Genomic DNA, 20,259 nt, shown 5'->3' on the forward strand with positions numbered 1-20,259 from the left:
AGAACTAGAGAAAACAATCCAAAAATTCATTTGGAACCAGAAGAGACCTAGAACAGCTAAAGCAATTCTAAGCAACAGAGACATGGCAGGGGGTATCACAATCCCCAACCTGCAACTATACTACAAAGCCACTGTGATAAAAAAATAAAATAAAATAAAAAATAAAAAAAACCCAGCATGGTACTGGCAAACAGACCTGAGGACCAGTGGAATAGATTAGAAGATGCAGAAACAACTCCAGACATACTCAGCCACCTCAACTTTGACAATGGAGCCAACTATCCTCACTGGAGGAAAGATAGCCTCTTTAAAAAATGGTGTTGGAAAAACTGGATTTCAACCTGCCAAAGATTAAAACTAGACCCACATCTTTCACCATGCACTAAACTAAAATCGAAGTGGATCAAAGATCTAAATATTAAAACAGAAGCACTAAACTTGCTGGAAGGTAAGTTAGGTAGAACTCTTGAAGACATTGGCATAGGAAAAGACTTCATGAACAAAACCTCAGTAGCACGGGAACTAACAGAAAGAATCAACAACTGAGATCTCATCTAATTAAAAAGCGTCTGCACTACAAGAGAAACCACCAACAGAGCTAAGAGACAACCTACAATGTGGGAAAAAATCTTTAGCAGCTGTACCTCAGACAAAGGACTACTATCTAGAATATATAGAGAACTTAAAAAAATCAGACCCCCAAAATTAAAGAACCAATTCAAAAATGAGCATCTGAAATGAACAGACATTTCTCAAAGAAATAAAAGCAGCAAATACACATATGAAAAAATGTTCAACCTCACTCGTCATTTGAGAGATGCAGATGAAAACAACACTGAGATTCCATCTTACTCCAGAAAGAATGGCTGCTATCAAGAAATCAACCAATAACTAACGCTGGTGGGGCTGTGGGGAAAGAAGAATCCTGCTCCACTGCTGCTGGGAGTGTAGACTGGTGCAACCACTGTGGAAATCAGTATGGAGATACCTCAAAGAACTAGGACTAGAGGTCCCGTTAGGCCCAGCTATTCCTCTTCTGGGCATCTTCCAAAAGAATTAAAAGAATCATATCACAGCGATATATGCACACCCATGTTTATAGCGGCACAGTTTATAATAGCTTGGAAACAGCCCAAGTGCCCATCAACTAGAGACTGGAAAGAAGATGTGAGGGTTTTTAAAAAATAAAATGGAGGCCCGGGGATTTAGCTCAGTATTTCCACCGCCTGCCTCGAAAACGCAAGGTCCTGAGTTTGATCCCTGGAACCATAAATAAATAAATAAAAATAAAATGGAGTACTACTCAGCCATAAAGAATGAGAAACTAGAGACATTTACAGCTAAATGGATGGACACTGAGGCTGTACTCTTAAGTGAAATAGATAGGAAACACGTGTGCAAATACCAAATAGTTTCTCTGGTCTGAGAAACTGAAAGTGTAAATAAGGATTAAAATGTATAATAGATAATGTGAGATAGGGAAAAAAGGTCTGAACCAGAAGGGGAAGGGGAAGAGGAAAGGAAAGAAAGGAAAGAAAGAAATATGAGAAAAGAAAAAAATATAAACAAAATCTTTAAATAGGGAGGGGTGGAGGGGTTGAAGGGAGGGCAGGGGAAGGGGAAAAAAGTAAGAACCAAGAGAGATTATGTAAAGGTACAAATTCCCAATGATGAGTGTCAGTATATTGTATGCCTAAAATGTACCAATAAAATTAATGGTTAAAGAAGAAACTATGTTTTCTTAAAAATGGTGTCTGTACTGAACATGTATAGACTTTTTCCTAGTCATTATTTTCCCAAAAATACAGCATAGGGGCTAAGAGTGTAACTCAGTGGTAAAACATGCTTAGCATGCTTGAGGCCCTGAGTTCAACCCCAGCACCAAAAATTAAAAATACAGTATAAGAACTATTTCATATCATCTCCATTTTATTAGGTATGATAAGTAATCTAGAGATGATTTGAAGTATATGGGGAGATGTGCGTAGGTTATATGCAAACACTACAGCATTTTATAGGAGGGATTTGAGCACCTGTGGATTTTGGTATCAGTGAGGACAATATAAGGCCATTCTCCCGTGATACTGAGGGACAACTGCATCACTATAACATAATTTGAAAATTTTACCTACTATTAGATGTCCTGTGTACTATCCATCTCCTCTGATAGGACACAAGCAGGAGTTCATCTCCTTCAGTTACTGATATCTCCCCAGCATCTAGAACAATACCTAGCACATAGCAATTGTTCAGTAAAACCATTGATTGAATTAACTTCCAATTAATTTCCAGAACTACTGTAGGTAGTTCATTATCTCATTTGATCTTCATAGAAAATTGTGTGAAGCCTGCCAAAAGATGTTATTATATCCATTTTGCATATGAGGAAATGGCATCTCAAAGAGGTCTTCATTTATTTAAGGTGTTGTTATTAATTTAAGGAGTAAAAATGTATTAAGTGGCCTCATGGCAGAGCTATGCTTAGAGTGGAGATTTCTGCATGTTCCTTCCTGGGTGTTTCTGCTGTTAAGCAGGAAATGGAAGGAGAAACATCAAAATCCCCTTTTTGCTCCCTTTTAGGAAACATCAAAATCTCATGCACTCCCACTAGCAACGTGGTTTTTGGTTGTCACTGGTGAAGAGCAGGCCTCTGGAGGCTGTTTCCACCCCTCTCCCCTTCTCCCTGGCTGTGGGACTCAGGCCAGGTCCCTCAGCAATGCCTCTCCTTGGTTTTCACACTTGTAAGACAGGCATGACAATAATATCTGCATCATGGCCTTGTCATGGATCCCTTGAAACAATGCATTGTACACACATTGTTACCATTGATGAGCTTGCTGCTTATCCCTGCCAGCCAAGAGGATTCTATCCAATTTGCTTCCTATAATTTGCATGACAAAACCAACAACCTCTTTTCACTTCTAATTATAAAGATATACTGGGTAGGCTTTTCAAGCTCAAGTTCCATGCGCTCATTCTCCATAGTGCTGGGGCACGCTCTCAGCATGCAGGGTGGTAAGCATGACCCCAAGTCAAGAGTGGGCTGTGCTCCGTGCCTTCCTCCTTTGCATCCGTTCGCATCAGAGGAAGAGCTACTGATTTCCAGCTGCAAGATTGAAATGGAAACTGGCAAAACTGCAAGCAAAGGGCTCAATTTCCCAATAGCTGCAGCTGTCTAGTGCCCTGAGCTATTTTTAGACCCTTTTTCAGAAACCCTGTGCTTGCAATGGATCTATTTTCCTAACTGCCAAGAGATAATGCTTAAAAGGGATAGCTTGAAAATATTCCACGGTGCTCATAAAAACGCCCGAAATAGATAGTGTATGTAAGACTGCCTTTGTCTGGAGCAGCAGAGGGAAGCACGATGGACTCTTTCAGACCCCAGGGCAGACACTGCTGCTGGGTCTGCTGCTGACAACCACAGCTTTGTGTCTTGGATGTGCTATGACCAGAAAAGGCAAGAAAACCAAACAGTAATTGTAGAGAACTTCAGAGACCTGGCGTTTAAATTGGTCATCAATCTGGGAAATAGGAGACCCCAAAATAACTCCCAGAGAATGCCCTTGACTTGAGTACTGCCTTATCTGGCAAACTCGCCCCAGCTGCCCGCATGAGCCTGCTGTCCCGTCCCTGAACCCTGGGGTTTTCTCCAGCTCACTGCTAGAGCCACTGGTCCCAGAGCCACGTGTTACATATGTAGGAATCATCTTCCACTCTGCTTTACTTCACCTCCCACATCCAGTGAAGTCTTCTAATATTGTCTTCTAAAGACTCCTCATGTTGTGTTCTCTTTATACCCCACAACCAGTGCCCCGATCCAATCCTGCATCACCTCTCATCTGAATCTTTGCAGGGCATCCTATTCAGTCTTCTTGCATTTATTGACCCCCTCAGCAACTGACAAAAGGATTTAAATGTTATTATAGTCCCTCCTGCTTGGAATCTTCTGGTGTTTCCTAACTACCCTCAGAAGACAATTTAAGCCCTGTGGTGTGGCACACAGCCCCCTCATATCTGGCTACTGCACCATCTTCAACCTTGGCCCTTCTATACCCACCTCACACTGTATGCTCTAACAGCATCGAGCTACTTATAATTTTCCACACACTACATTATTTCCATGACTTGTTTATGCTATCAGCTCCTCTGCCTGCAGTGCCGTTTACTGCCGTTGTTAGAAGGAAGTGTGTCAGTGCATAGGGACTGAACATAACGAAGTCTACACATCCTCCGTGCACAGCTGGGCGCATGTTTGCAGAGTTGACAGAGGGAAGCATCACCCAGACTGGGGACTAGAGAACCCCAGCACTCCAACGTCTCCTTCAGGCCCTCTCTCAGACACACTCCTACAATGCGGTCAATATTCTGATCTTGTTCCTTATTGGTTACATTTGCCCAGTTTTGAATGTTATTTAAATAGAACTGTATATCTATATTTTTTAATCTGGTTTTTTCATTTCCTGTTGTTTTGTAAGATTCATCCATATTGTCTCATATGAGGGGAATTTATTTTTGTTGAAGTATAATACTCCATTGTATAAATATGTCACAGTTTATTTATCCAATCTACTATTAATGGAAATATGGACAGTGTTATTAATCTATTTTTTTTGGTTTTGGTACCAGGGATCAAATTTGGGACCTTGTGCTTGTGAGGCAGGCAGCGGAACCACTGAGCTAAATCCCTGGCCCCTACTTTTTAATTACTATGATAAACGACTTGAGGTTGTATACTTTGTAAATAAGATTTATTTTGGCTCATGATTTTAGAGGTGCAAGGTAAAGGAGCTGTGTCTGGTAATGGCCTTATTGCTGGTTCGGTCTACAGGATTCATGGCAAGACCCAGGGAGTGCATGCATCTCCCCTCCCTCCCTCCTACTCTCTCTCATTATAAAGCCACCAGGATTCAATCATGGGGACTCCACCCTGATGACCTTATCTAACCCTAATCACCTCCCAAAGTTCCCACCGGAGACACCATAGTCATATATACCAAGTTCCCCCCGAATACCTCACAATGGGGGTTAAAGTTCCACACACGAATGCTTGGGGGAAGTACTCAAACCATATTGAAGCCATCACAGATGTTTCCAGGCTTTTCCTTTTGTACTTGTTTTTGGTGAATACACGTATGCATTTCTGCTGAGTAGATCTGCTGGATCCTCTGAGATATATATATATATATATATTTCACTGTAACAGATATTTCCACACATCTGTTAGTGCATTTTTGCAGAACTGACAGATTTCCAAAGTGGTTTTACCCATTTATACTCCAATAAACAGCATATGAGAATTCCACATGCTCCATATTTTTGCCTGTACTTGGTATTGACAAGTTTTTTAAACCATAGCTATTTTGCTAGGTTTCCAAAACTATTTGGCAATATTCACCTTTTAATTGCAGTATTTAGACCGTTTACACTTACTGTAATTATTAGTGTCATTGGGTTTAAGTCAACTGTCTTGTTATTCCTATTTTATGTATTCCATCTGTTCTTCACTTATTTTTCCTCTTTTCTTGCCTTCTCTGTATTACTGAATATATTTCAGTGCTGCTGTAGGATTTATAGTATGTCTTTTTGATAGAACACATCCTATCTTTAAGTAGTACTGTAAAACTTAACACACAGTGTACAGAGCTTCTAAGTTGGTAATTCCTCATCTTTCTATCTTCCATGCTTTCTTATCATACCTGATACTTCCACACAAATTATAAAATCTATAATATATTTTTACTTTAAACAATCTATTCTCTAAAACTAAGAAAAAGATTCATCTGTATTTACTGACATATTTACCATTTCCAAAGTTCTTTATTGCTATTTATATCAAGTTTTACAGCCTGGAGAACTCTTTATTCATTTTTGCACAGGTTTTCTAATGATGAATTTTCAGTTGTTGTTGGTCAAAAAATTATTTCATTTCATCTTTGACAGGTATTTTAGATAGACATAGGATTTAGAGTGACTTTATTTTGTTTAAAAATATAGTTCATTTTAAACAACATGTCATTTTAAATAAATAGTTGTATTATTTTCTGACTTGCATTCTTTCTAAAAGAAAGTTTTGGGCCTGGGGATTTAGCTCAGTGGTTCCACTGCCTGCCTTGCAAGCACAAGGACCCGAGTTCGATCCCCAGTACCAAAAAAAAAAAGGCAACTCTTTCTGAAAGAAAGTTTTGTTCCATAGTTTCTTTAATTCTAGGGCTTTGTAATGGTCTCTATGGAGAGGAATTTGGCGATATCTAACAAAGGTACAAATATATTTATGCTTTGATTCAGTAGACCAACTTCTAGGAACTTACCACAAAGATACACGTCCATAGTCTATGAGTTCATTCATTTCTCTTCTGCACTTCACATGGTCTTTTTTCTGTTCCCAAATCTGGACATTTCTTAATGTCCTGCTTCCAACTTACCAGTCTTCTCTGTTGACATATCACATCTGCTCTTAAGCCCATATATTAAGTTCTTCATTTCAATTGCCGCATTTTCAGTTCTAGATTTTCTGTTTGACTTTTTTCCACACGGATCATTTCTCTGTTGAAATTCTTCACCTTCCTATCATTCTCTTGAAAAATTACTCACAGTGAACTGAATGATTGTGTTAACCTCAAAGTTTCTATTATGTGACTGTTCTTTTAGACCTTGATTTTTGGCTGTTATTAGAATATCTGCCAATTATTTATTAAAGACTAAGCATTTTCTTACAAAGTTGTGCAGAATCTGATTATGTTATTTCTCCCAAGGGATTTACTTTTCTTCTCTAAATTCATTAATGTAGGAATAATTCAGCTTCATCTGATCAGAGATTGAGATGATTTGAGGTGAATTTTTTCTTGTAAGGCCACATCGATTTCTGGTTGCCCTTAGTCTAGAATATGAACTTCCAGTGATCTCATTGAACATGTGGTCTATTTAGCAAGGTTTTTCTTTTTTGGCAGACCCTGAATTCTCCCAGTACTTTGGGATAGCCAAAGTTTTGCTCATATTCTTAGACTTTTAGCTGTCACCTTTTGGTGGAATTTTCAGCCTCTTTCCTGAAAGACTGCAAATGCCTTTAGGGGAAAAGTAATGCAAAATATTGAATTCTCATCTCTACATTTCCCTTAGGTCTACTATGTTGGCCTCTTAAACCCTGGTTACCTTAATTACTCTTCAGTCTCTTAGAACAGCTATTTTTTGTGTGTTGGTTGCTTAATTTGTAACCTAGCCTGCCTGGCTACTCCCGGTGGATAAGTAGCATATTACAAGTAACCATCTAAGAGAGAGGAGCTGATGTCTTTTTGACTGACAAACTGCTACTCACAATTTTAGGCTTAGATGCCAGAAAATATGCCTTTAATGCAATCTGTCAGCTCCATCCTGCTCTCTGGATCCCTCACACCACCTCTCTCTCAATCCCATAATCCCCTCAGCGCCTACATGGCACACAAACTGTTTTTTATAATCACCTAACTCTGTCTCTCTCTTTCGCTCTTAAACCACGAGAAACTTAGTCAAGGACTACGATTTATTCGTGGTGGTACCCTCTGCGCCTAGAACAATACTTTGGCTGAATAAACATGCATTAATGTGAACCCAATTCACCCTCAATAAATGCTCAGAAAAAATATGAAACATCAGCCAAATGAGCAAGAAATGAGTCTTTTCCTGACCCTAGAAGTTATCGACCTGAATTTCCAGACCCACCCTCCTCAGTCTTTTAGTTATTCTCTCACCGGCCCTAGGGACATGGTCACTTAAACTCAGGTGGTGTGCCCTACTATCCTGAGCCACCACCTTGAAAGGGTGACAGTGATTTGCCCAAACAAGTCACTTCTTCTTTCATCTTCGGGCATTTTACATGGAAAATGAGGATATTCAAATGTGTCTGGCTAGGATGAGTCAGTTATAACTTTAAGTTAAACACCTGGACATTGAAGCTGGACCATCCAGGTGTACATCCTGGCTGAACTTCTCACCAGGTGTATGACTTTGGGCAATTGACTTAGCTTTCCTGTGTTAGCCAAAAATAACATCCACAAGCCTTAGAGCAGCTCCTAATAGCAGAGTAAATATTAGCCATTAATATTCTGTGAGGATCGAATGAAATACAACATAAGCAACCCATAAAATCCTGTGTTGGTACTCTGATGGTTTAGCATCGTCGTGATTAAATCATTTCCCCTAGAGAAGAGCAGCTGCTCCCTGAGGCTTCTGTGGGTGTCATCCAATGGCGCCAAACTTTTTACTGTTAACTTCTTCAATTTGCTTTTTATAAAAGGTATTTTCAGCGGGAACACTTGCTCTGAATGAGTCATATATGAGAATTGAGGTTTTCCTATAGTTCCTAAAATCTGCAAACTAGAAACCAGAACATTCCTCATTTCCCCAGCTAGAAGCTGCAGCAGGCCTGGGACAGACACACCCAAGGAAACCTGAGAAGTGGGTAAAGATGTCCCAGTGACATTGACATTCTAGGCTCTGTGCTGTCCTCCATGCTCAGAACCAAGGTGGGCTCTGAGGCTGTCACAGGGATGGGTATTGTGAGACCAGATGGTGGCCAGGCCAGAGCAGACCTGGAAGGGGAGCTCTGGAGGGGATCATGGGATCCGAGGTTTAGAAAGGCAAGAGCAAAGTGCAGAGCAGAGGGCTAAGGACTGTAGTGTGCAGGAATCGGCCTCTCCCAGAGCAAGGGTCCTACCCAAGAAGACACAAAACTACAAAGGTACCAGCTGCATGCAGGGTCCAGAAGAAAACCAAAGGATGGTGAGGCCCAGCAAGCACCAAGCATAGAAAAGAGAAGAGAGATGCAGGGGATCCAGTAGAACCAAGAGTTGGCGTGGAATTGGACAGTGACAAGTCCAGAGATACAACAGAGTGGTCATCAGGGCACACTGAGAGGACTTGCTAACCCTTGGGCAAGCATAGGAGTACTCGCATGTGCTTGTCAAAAAGTAGACTGCCAGGCCCACCCCCCAGAGAGCTTGGGTACGGCAATCTGGCCAGGGTCTGGGGTTCCACACTGTTCAGCTGCTTCCCAGATTACTCCAAAAGATGGTTCTTGGGCCACAGCTTAAGAAACCCTTAGTCTACTGCCCTAAGGGTCAACGGTGTGACTTCTTTTAATATATGTGCTGCGGAAGCGAGCACAAGGGTGTGACTTCTTTATAAGAGTCCTGCTGTGGAGGGGAGGGTGTGCCCTGGCTCCCAGGGTTGACAATAACTAGTAAGAAGCCAAAGAAGACAAAGAAACAAACAACCCTGTGTACCTTGGACAGCTATCCATCTGTTGGGTTCCCCTAGTGTGCAGGTTAAATTGATAAAACGCCGATCACTGGATGAAGTCTGACCAGGTCTGAGTGACCAGAGCACAGGGAGGGTTTTGATCTCCACTGTCTCCTTTACTGGGTGACCTTGTAGCACCCAAGACAGGGGGACTAAGATTGCCATTTAGGGTTTTGGTCACAGATGGGGCATGCACGCAGGAGCACGGGAGGTCTGTGAGGACAGTGATATAGCTGGAGGGTTACAGAGGCAAGAGTTCGTCCTCTGGAGCCAGTTAGACTGAACTCAGGTTTTGTCTCTTTTATTCACTGATCATATGACCAGGAATAAATCTCCTAACTTCTTACCAAGGCTCAGGAACTTAATCTACAAAACAGAATAATCTTGTTGCCTGCCAGTAAGCCATGATCAAAGCCAAGTCTGCCATCCAACACTCTGGTAAACATCAGTAGCCTCCAATGACCACACTGTCAGTCTCTTCCCCACAGCCCCACTCCCAGGAGAAATGTTATAATGAAAGCAAGACATTCTCCCATATGCAAACATAATTAGCAGATAGGCACAAAATACAGCTGTTCCTCCAAGCCTGGACACATCCCTGCTGTCTGTCATTAGGCATTTCACCAAGTGCCCCTTAGGAAAGTTCTCTCCAAGTCACCTAAAGCCTGGTCCAGATATGCCAAAGGCAATCAAAGGACAGCAAGAAGCCCAGTAGCTTAAGAGTTGCCTACTACATACAACTGTGTGAAAGAGAATGCAAGCTATTGTTATTCCTATAACCTTTTCATTTTTCTTTAATAATGTTGGTATTAATAAGTAATTCAATGATATGTGTCTTGGTTTATTTGGGTCAGTATTACAGGAGTACCACATGCTAGCCACTATAAACTGGGTGGCTTACAAATCACAAAAATTTATTGCTCACAGTTCTAGGGCTGAGAGTCCAAGATCAAGCTGGTAGCTTCAGGGTGTACTGAGGACCCACTTCCTGGATGCACAGGCAGCCATCTTCCTGCTGTGTCTTCACGTAGCAAAAGGACCAGCAAGCTCTCTGGAATTTCTCCTTCTTTCTTTCTTTTCAGCACTGGCAAGTTAACCCAGAACTTTGCACTGAGCAACATCCCAAGCACTTTCTTGTTTTTTATTTGCTATTTTGAGACAGTGTTTTACAAAGTCACTAAGTTGCCCAGGCTGGGCTCAAACTTACAATCCTCCTATCCCGACCTCCCAGAGTGCTGGGATCATAGGCCTGTGTCACCATGCGTGATGTAGTTTCTTTTATAGGGGCATTAATGTCTTTCGTTACTTCATGACCTAACTCCTATTACCCTCATTACCTAAATACTTCCCAAAGGCCCCATTTCCTAATACCCTCACCCTGGGAGTAAGTTTTTCAACACATGAATTTTGGAGGGACACAAACATGTCTCATGATGCCATCAGTGTGTCTGGTCTGGTCTGACACTTCCTCCGAAAGAGATTTGCTATAGAAGACATCACGACTCCAGGACAAAAAAGATCCTCAAAGCTCTGCTGGGAAGGTTGCTTAGAGGAAGTGGTGGTGGTGGGTGCAGCTCTCTCTTCCACGTGGTCAGCTCCATAACTTGGGGGGCTCACTGCTCGGCGAAAGCTTTTCCCTTTCTGGCTTCTCCCTTTCCCTTTCTCTCTCTCCACCCATCATGTATTTTTATGTGATATTTCACCGCTCACTCCAGGAGGTGTGGGGACACTTCTGAGGTGACTGAGCCCTCACAGGCCATGAAGCCTCCCCCCCGGTTGGTCCGTGGGAGACACACCTCGTCCACCCTCCCCACACTTGCTCTGGGACCCTCCAGGAGCAAGGGCAGCCATGGCCACTGAGTCAGGGTGGAGAAGTGGGCCATGTGGGGTGGCAGGAGGTAGGACTGCGGGGACCCAATGCTCCAGGGTCCCTGAAGGCTTCACTGTCAATGGAATCTCGCAGTCTAAACACAGATTCCAAGGCGAAATTATTTAGAAGTTCAAGATGGCCACCACAGCCCAGGCCTGTGCTCCTGGTGTCGCTCCTGAGTGTGGGACCCTGTGTGACTCACTGGTCACCAGCCGGGGTGCTGGAACTCAGAAAACAGGTTCGGGGAATTCAGCCTTGCTGAGTGAACTACTGTGTAACTAATTTAGCAGTGGAGTTAAGACACAGCACCGTGAAGGGCATCTTACTTGGAATCAGTATTCAATTATTTCAGCACTTGGATTTTGAAAATTCAAAACCACAGAAAATAGGCCTCAACAGACAGCCAATGCAAAATTCACACCAGACTAAAATCATAAGGTTTAAGTTTCTCAGCCTCCCCACCGTTGCCATTTGGAGCTGGGTCATCCCTTGCTGGGGACCCATGCTGCACCTTGTAGGGAGTTGAGCAGCACCCTGGGCCCCGCTCGTTAGGTGCCAGTAGCACATTCCTTCCCTCCCCGGTGACAACCAAAACTGCCTCCAGATATTACCCAATGCCCCCTGGGGTGAGCTTGGGAGCAAAATTATCCCAGCTGACAATATTGATATAAAATTTGGCACTTTTGGGAGAGGAATATTTTGTTTATGTTTGATAAGCAAAAGGCAATTAGACTGTACTCCCATACTTAAAAATCCAATTCTAGTGGGTTATCTATATGGCATTTTTTAAACAAAATTCTCTATGCCTAAACTGCTGTTCCTTCCTTATTATGCAGACAGGTAGCAACTTGGTCAGCTATGGATTGCAATGTGCAAGCTGTTTTCCCCGAAGAAGAAGTGGGAATGCCTTTTGGAATGCACAACAAAGGCTCATGGGAGGCGTTGTCACATGGTCAGCAGTTGGGGTGATTATCAGTGTTGGGAGGGAAGCAGATGTGCCAGAAAATAAAACCAGATTGTGCCCAAATCATTCCTATTTGGCTGTGCTTTTGCTTTGGTTTGTTTTTGCCACAGATCAGTCTAAGTGGATTTTGTTTGAGCTGATACTGAAATGGAACCAGGAGCCACCTGGGCCCATGAGAATCTGGAACTCGGAAGAAACAGGAGGTCAGCAATTTGGATTTGACCAAAGAAACATTCGTGAGCTCAATTCTCCTACTTCTTCAGCCTCTTTGGTGATCAGATCAAAGGAGATGGTTAAAAGATGAAATTGTAGTTGTCACTGTTGGTCACCCAGAGCCCACCAGTCCTTCTCACCCATGCGTTCTCTGTGCCTGTCCCCCAGTTCTGTGGACAGTGCTGCCAACTGATCCTACCTTTGCCCCCGTTTAGAGCACTGCCCTCTGGTAACACGCAGGTGTGGGGGATGAGGGGACAGTTCCTCCCACCCGAGAGGCAGCAAGTCTGAGATGTGATTTAGACAGATGCTCCTCAGCTTACAGAGGAGTTGCATTCCTATAACCCAGCAGAAGCTGAAAATATCCTAAGTCCAAAATGCATTTAATACACCACATACCACTGAACATCACAGCCCAGCCCAGCCCAGCCTGCCCTAATGCACCCAGCATGCTCACAGTAGCCAGCAGTCGGGTAATGTCATCCTACACAAAGCCCATTTCAGAAAGTTTTGAATATCTTGAGTAACTGATTGAATACTATCCAAAGGAGAAAAAGAAGGATGATTGTATGGGTATACTTTTGTACCATCTTAAAGTCAAAGAAACCCTTAAATTAAACCATCATAAGTTGGGACCCATCTGCATTTGGAGCCCCCCCGGGAATGAGGTGAGCTGGGTCTTTGGCTGAGAGCGCACCCTCCCCCACCCTCTTCCCCTCCCCTGCCTTGCAGCTTCCTCTTCCTAAGGCCTCCCTCCCAGTAGCATTTCCTTAAGGAATCACCTTTGCTCTAAGCCTTGGCTCAGGGCAGTTTCTGGGAAACACAGGCCTAGGGTGATTCTTTTTACCTTCAAGACCAGGAGGGAAATATGACCAGTGTGTGCTCACCTAGGTGAGCCTGGAGCTCAGCATTTAAAGTAGCTCCCCATTTTTCAGGTACTCACTTTATAGGGCCAGAGCTGGAGAAGGGGCCTGCACTGATGCAAAGGGCTGCCGAGGAGGTGAGTGTTCCTGGGTGGCTTTGCATCGTGCGGATTCTTCTTTGTCTGATTTCCCCTGATGAATGCAAGTCCATCCCTGAGAGCAGACCAAGAGGTCCCTGCGGTGCCTTTTGCCCCTGGAGCTCTCAGGACAGAGGTTCCAGAGCTGGATGACTGACTAAGCAATGCTTTTCCTGCCTCTGCGTCTCTGTACTGGATGCAGGGCTGCAGTGTATAGCCACGCAGGTGCTGTGAACACGTGCACCCAGCAGACAGTCCGTGCCGGAGTGCACAGCTCATGGACAGCCTGCTCCTCTCTGCAGAGGACCCCTGGGCAGAGGCAGTTTCTCCTGCAGTCTGGAACTTCCTCTCCCTAAAGACCCCCTGGTCCCCTGGCATTCTGGAACATAAAATTGCAGCTCCTCCGGCTCTCCAATGCTTTGAGGCAAAGGAGATGGACTTTTGTCCTCCCACACAATGCCTGTAGTACAATGGCTGTTTCATAAAGCTCAGTTGATTGGTTAGCACATCCACAGGCTGAATGGCACAGCATGGTGCAGTGACGAAAAAGAGTAGGCTTTGGGTTCTTTTTTTTTTTTTTTATTAATTTTAAAAGAAATGTTTCTTGCCAAAGGAAGTATTAGCTCTTGGGTCCTGGGAGCACAGTTTCCCTGGGAAGATCAGGGAGGGTATTTTTCTTCAGAACCGGGGATGGAACTCTAGACCTTGTGCTCACCAGGCAGGTTCAGTACCACTGAGCTACATCTCTGGCCTGGGTTCTTTACAATGAGCTCCACCCTGGGCTGAGCTGAGGCTCCTTGTAGCTGTGTGGGTATAGGCAGATTCCTAACCACACCACCCAACTGCAAACACACACGAGAGTTGCTGCTGGGAAAGAAGATACAAACAGTTAGGATCTATTCTCCAGTAGGCAAGCTTCTGTGGGCTCCATAGAGCAGTGTAGCATCATGGTTAAGACACTGGCCAGGGAATCAGACCTATGCTCCGAATGGGGACTCTGCTTGTACTAGAAGACACAAGACACTTGAGTGATCTCTGCCCCTTCACTCACACATGGCAATGGAGATGGCCAAGCACACACCTCATGGTTGTTCAGAGAGTGTAAGATGGCACATGGGGGTGCTCAGCACAGGCCTGGCATGAAATAAGTAAATGCTGAATGAACAAAAGAATGACTTGAATGGGTAAGAGCCAGGGAGTAACATCACAGGATGACCAGATCCAACCAATGGTAGACAGCTAACTCCCATTGCCCAGGCCAGCTGGTGATGAGTGAATGCTACTCATTGTCCAAGTCCCCACCCACTTTTCTCTGCATGCATCGTGTAGGTACAGAGGAGGTAGAGAAGGGAAGTGGGCCCTGATGTGCAAGCTTCATGGAAATCTGGAAATTTGCTTCCATGACCCTGTGCAAGCCAACTCTGGGAAATGTGGTCCTTTGATCCTGACACCTCATTATCTTCCATCCAAGGCAGTTTCTGTGTCGGGAAAACAGGAAAACCATCAAGGGGCAGGATAATGAGTAAGTGTCAACACTGGAAGCCAGAGGAGTCGATCTGACAACCCTAGAGAGCCAGTTGGTTTGATTGTTGGTGAATCTAGGGAAAGAGCTTGCTTGGGTTTATGCCGTGGAATTCAGGATGGGCACATCAGGAACCAACCTAGGCAGCCACCAAGGGGACCTAGGGGAAAATAAACCTGTTATGGTGTGTCTAGATGTCCCCCCAAAGCCTCAAGTGGTCATAGGCAGGGCTTTTTCTGAAGTGGCTAGATCTAGAGTGTGTGACACTGGGATGGATTCATGGTGCAATGACAGGCTCAAGGGCACTGGGATTAAGGATGTGAGCGCTGCCTCCCCTAAGTAGCCTGGATAAGATGAAAGGGACAGAAAGAGCTGTGGTCATCCCTTGTTGCTTTGCTGCCTTCTGCCCACCATGAGCTCTTTCTCCTCTGTGACACTCTCTGCCATCAACCCTGCCTTGGAGCCAACCAATTATGGACTCAATCCTCTGCAAACTCTGAGCTAAATAAACCCTTCCTTCCTTAACTTGTGGGTGTTGGGTATTTTGTCTCAGCAATGAGGAAAGTAACTAAGACACAACCCAAACAAAATACATCAAATGGCAGAAACATCCTCATGTGCAAGAGGGATTAGACTAAATTTTGAGTCTCTCTACTGAAGTAGAAGTTCAAGGAGGTCCATTTGGACCCCAAATAACAAGATTTCTTAGCAAGTGAAACAGTGATCATTATAAAGGGCCCATTAGGCACCAGGTACACTGAGCTGGGTGCTGTGTGAGTGTGACCAACCTTTATGTGCCCAAGAGCCCTAGGAGTCAGTTAGCAGGTGAAGCAGTAGGGACTCAGAGAAGCTAGATTGTGCTCACGATTGAAATCAGAAATGACATTTGAGCTCAGATTTGTCTGGCTCCAAAGGCTGACTGTGCCACACTCAAGGCTGCCACAAACAGCTGTGCCTTTTGTGCTTTGCTCAAAGACCTGCTTTTGAGAGTGGAAGCATGACATGCTTCTTGGTCTTAAAGATGCTGTCTTTCAGCGAAACCAGGCAGTGGGACTACATACACCCTGAAGGGGCACCTCTTTCTTCCTTTTTCAATTTGCATGTAAGCTAACTGTGACCTGGCTACACTGCTCTAACAGAAAGAATTCTAACTATGGAGTGGGCCACCGCCTGAGACGAGAGCTGCTCGTCCCCAGGAGTGTACAGGGCAGTGGCTGTCTTCTGTCCTTGTTGCAGTTACTCATGTCACTCTGTGGCTTCCTGTCTTTAATTCAACGGCTCCCTGTCTTTTCAAGGTCTGCATGACGTGGTCCTTCCTTACCTCCCTCCATTTTTCTAGAGCAATCACTTTAACCACATAGGCCTTTTCTGTTCCTGCCTCAGAGACTCTGCATTTAGGGTTTCCTCTGGTTCCTGTTTCTTCCAAACCCCTCCCTAGATGCACTCTTACTGATCCCTCAGGTCTGAGGTCTAAAAACTCATTGAGAGAGGCCTTTGCTGACCCACTCGTCCAGGCTGAATGCTCCACGTATGGATCAGACCCAGGTGGGACTGCAGCAACACAGAGGGAGTTTACACAGAAGGATCCTTATGCAGGTGGGTGGATTGAGTAAAAACAGATGCTAGGGTAATGGAGGTTTGATAACAGCAGGACAAAGCTGTCAATCCTGGGACTAGGAAAAATGGGCCAGAGATGAAGTTTCCAGAGCCAAGGCGTTTAGAGCACCCACAGGCACGTCTGAAGAAGCAGTGCTGGGCTGGAACTGGCGATGGGAGCCACCTGCTGCTCTTGAGGAGCGGGCACGCAGTCACCTGAGGAGGGGGCACCTTCAGCTTCGGTGAAGCTAGCAAGGACAAGAGAAAGCAGCATGTGAGCTCTTCTCCCCATTCTCTGCCCTCTAGTCTCTTTCAAGGGCCTCCTCTTAGCAGAACCCCCAAAAAAACACAGCTGGCAAAGGCATCTGGAAAATGGAGTGTGCAGAGGCCCAGCCCCGGCATCAGAGAGCTGAGTATAGGAGAGATTCGGAGCTGAGAGATGATAGGTGAGTTACCAGAACCTTCCAGCTATGCTCACAGCACCATCCACAGTGTGGATCACAAGTACAACTGCATGTTTGCCATGGTTTGGTATTTGTCTCCTCTCACAGGACTACGAGCTACCTTTACTTGCTTTGCTACTGCAGTCCCTAGGTACCAAACACTCCTGTAACATGGGAGCCGCTTAATAACAGGAATGTGTCAATGAAGGAAGGATGTCCGAGGTCATGTTTTCTGGAAGAGCCTAATTCAGGGATCTCTATTTGAGGGATTTACGGAGGAAGGGGACTTTCAGAAGGAAGGGAACAGGGAGGCAGGATCAGCAAGGAAGGAAAGGCATGCAGGTGCTGTCAGCCTGTCGGAGCCTGCTCCCATGGGCCCTGGAGTATGGGCCGCTCCCCAGGCACCTCCGGGACCCCCTGGACATGACTGCCTGAAGTGGAGGCCACTCCAGGAAGGAAGGGTGTGTGACCTCCCTGGGAAGACGGCTCCTGAGAGCAGAGGAGAAGTCTCCGGAGAAGAGGACAAGCCACGAGGATTGGCCACCGTACTCACAGCATCAGGCACAGGTGGGCCCACCTGCAGCGCAGTCAGGGCGGCCACAACCCCTTCCACCACTGGTGGTGGCAGACGCATCACACGGGGAGCCATGGCAGACTTTCGAGGTCACTTCCTGCCGGAGAGGTCGCCATCTTAGGATGCTTCTGAGACGCCAGTCCTGGGGAATGGATTCTGTCATCTCGTTGGGATTTTTATCAGAACTGACAGAAGCTGAAGAGTTAATCGTCCACGTCTCTGGGCAGTCCAGGCCTCAGCACCTTCTCTCAAGCCTGACGCGTCCACTGGCCTGGCCTCAGAACCCTGGGGGACCCAACAGCAGATTCCGCCCACCAGGCTCGCTCTTCTCTGGAAGAGTCGGATTCCTCACTCTTTCCCTCTCTGCCTTGCAGGTGCCCAACTCAGCAGTGGCCTGGAAGCCTCCACCGAAGAATGTCACCCTGGCCCGAGGCCCAGCCCTAGACAAAAGCCCTTTTGGAGCTAAGCCTACATCCTCTGGCTGACAGGACCCTGCCCGCCTCCCCACTGCCAACCAGGGAGGGCAGCTAAATTTGTGCTCCTTGGATCGATGGTTTCCGCAGGGCTCAAAATGAGCCTAGGCCCTTGCCCGCTGTCCTTGGCTCCCAGACGAACGGCTGACTGTCCTCACACAAAGAAGGGAAGGAAGATGAGATGCCATTGCCCTGAAACCAGGGCAGGGAGGCCGCAGGCACAGCACGCGTGAGCTGGGGGCAGAGCCCAGTGCAGGAACAAAGGACAGAGCCCAAGCCCTGAGCAAACCTTCACACCCAGCCCTGCCTCTGACCTCAGGGCTTGGGACCCACGGACTGGAGTCTGAATTCCTGGCTCTGCTATTCACAACAGGGCACCCTATGCATGCACTTTCCAACCTCAGCTTCCCCGCTCTCCCATGAGAAGGGCACTGCTGGGTAATTACCCATTCTGAAGGTTAACTAAGATAGCATGAGGTCCTAGTGCAGCACCTAGCACTTTCTCAGCAAACCAGCCCTCTGATGCCTCCCTGTCCCAGGGCACACTGTAAGTCTCTAAGTCCATCTGTCAACCTCGGGTTTTAGTGGATTTGGCAAACTCTTCCATTCCGTTTCTGCTGATGGAACTTCCAGTTGATGCAGAAAGACCCTAAACCAGTATCTCTGTGAACATGGCCTTGTCCGAGATGCTAAAAATTACTGCAGTTCTTTGTTCAGCGTCTTTTGGCTGACTTTCAGTTCATGAGGAAGTGTCTCTGTTGAAGCCGATTTGAATTGCTTTTGCAAGTAAAATTTCAGGGGACTCCATGCCAGGTGTCTCAGAGAGCAGGAGTCTAGTGGAATCTCCGTCACCTGCTCACAAGAGCTCGTGTTTGTATGGCAAGTGGCCAATTTCACATTTGGTATTTTATCCCCTCATCACAATTACACTGTGAGGTTGATGTTATTCTCCCAGCTTTGCCATTTTCCCATTTAACAAACTACAGCAACAATGAGAGTTTGTGTGATGGCCCCAATTCTCTGTATTCAGTACCTGCTAGCCTGGCAGTTGGACCCAGGACCCAGGACCCTGTTTAAGGTGCATTATTTCAACAGTGTAGTGAGCATCTATGGCATCAGATGCAGTTCTAAGCCCTGAGGGTGCAGAGGTGCAGAAGACCTAGTGAGCTGCTGTAGTGGGGGAGCCAGGCCCAGAAACCAGGGTACAGTGTGCTAAACACACACACGGGAGAGGCTGGCCCCTGCCCCTGCTCCAGGTCTCTCCTCCACATATCCCGCGGGCTCCTGTCCCCCCGACACCCTGCGCCCAACACCCACTGTTGCCATCCACGTTCCAACAGCCTCGTGGTGTCCACTCAAGGGCCAATTCTTCATTCCCGTTGAGCTCAAATTCTCAGAAGCAGTTGGCACCCTTCTCTTCCCATGACAGTCTTCTTGGGCTTCCACAACATCCAGTGCTCTGAGCTTTGCCTCCACAGGATGCCAGGCTCCTTCCTGGTCTCCTTTAGTACAATCCCTGCCCTGACTCTCTCACTGCCCTCCAGTCAAGCTACCCCAGGGGCTTTGCACTTGCTCCATCCTCTACTTAAACTATTCTCTCCCATATCTTTGACGGTCTGGAGGTCTACCATTCATTTGGGTCTCAATTCAGTTATCACCTCCCAGCACAGTCTTCCCCTGGCCAATATTTGCCTCACTTCCTTTGAGGAGTTTGTGACCCGCTGTGACCGTGTTATCTGCGATCTCTGTCATCTCCACTGGAATGCGAGTCCCGTGTGTGTGCTAGAAGTACAGCCCTACACCAGGGCCTGGTGCCCAGGTGCCTGTGTTTGTAGAGAGGAAAACATAGTGTTACATATCTCTAGGAACTTTTTAACTTCCAGGAAGGAAGTGTTTTCTAAGAGGAGACGATTGCAGGGCATTTCCTTCAGATCAGGGGATGAGGGAGGGTGACCGTGGGAGACCTGGAAAAGGGGCTTGAGCACTTCTGAAGGAGTTGGGAAGAAGCAATTCAGGCAGAAGAAACAGAACATGTTAAGGGGAAACACAGAAGAGGAGGAAGTGAGACATATAGAAATGGGTTCCTGGAGCTTTATATCTCCATTTTAACTTAATATAGCATAAATGCCTTTTTATGTAATTAAATCATTTCCAGTTGCTTTATAGACAATGCTGCATCCAATATCTTCTTTTAAAAGATATACACATCCACTAGAATGGTTATATAAAAAGGCAATACCAAGTGTTGTTGACGACGATATAAAGCAACTAAAACACTCATGAGGTGAAAATGTTAATTAGATAGTGACTTTGAAAAGCTCTTCACCAGTG

General features: G+C 45.6%; 1 pseudogene; it reads right to left on the bottom strand.

Moving 5' to 3' along the window:
• Positions 1 to 3,163: 3,163 nt before the first annotated feature.
• LOC147830261 (uncharacterized) lies at positions 3,164 to 19,680 on the bottom strand (annotated as a pseudogene).
• Positions 19,681 to 20,259: the final 579 nt, after the last annotated feature.

Source organism: Heterocephalus glaber, unplaced genomic scaffold (genome assembly GCF_053883595.1).
Source record: "Heterocephalus glaber isolate CG9 unplaced genomic scaffold, H.glaber_assembly_v1.0 deba00000281, whole genome shotgun sequence".
In the NCBI taxonomy this organism is placed as follows: Eukaryota; Metazoa; Chordata; class Mammalia; order Rodentia; family Bathyergidae; genus Heterocephalus; species Heterocephalus glaber.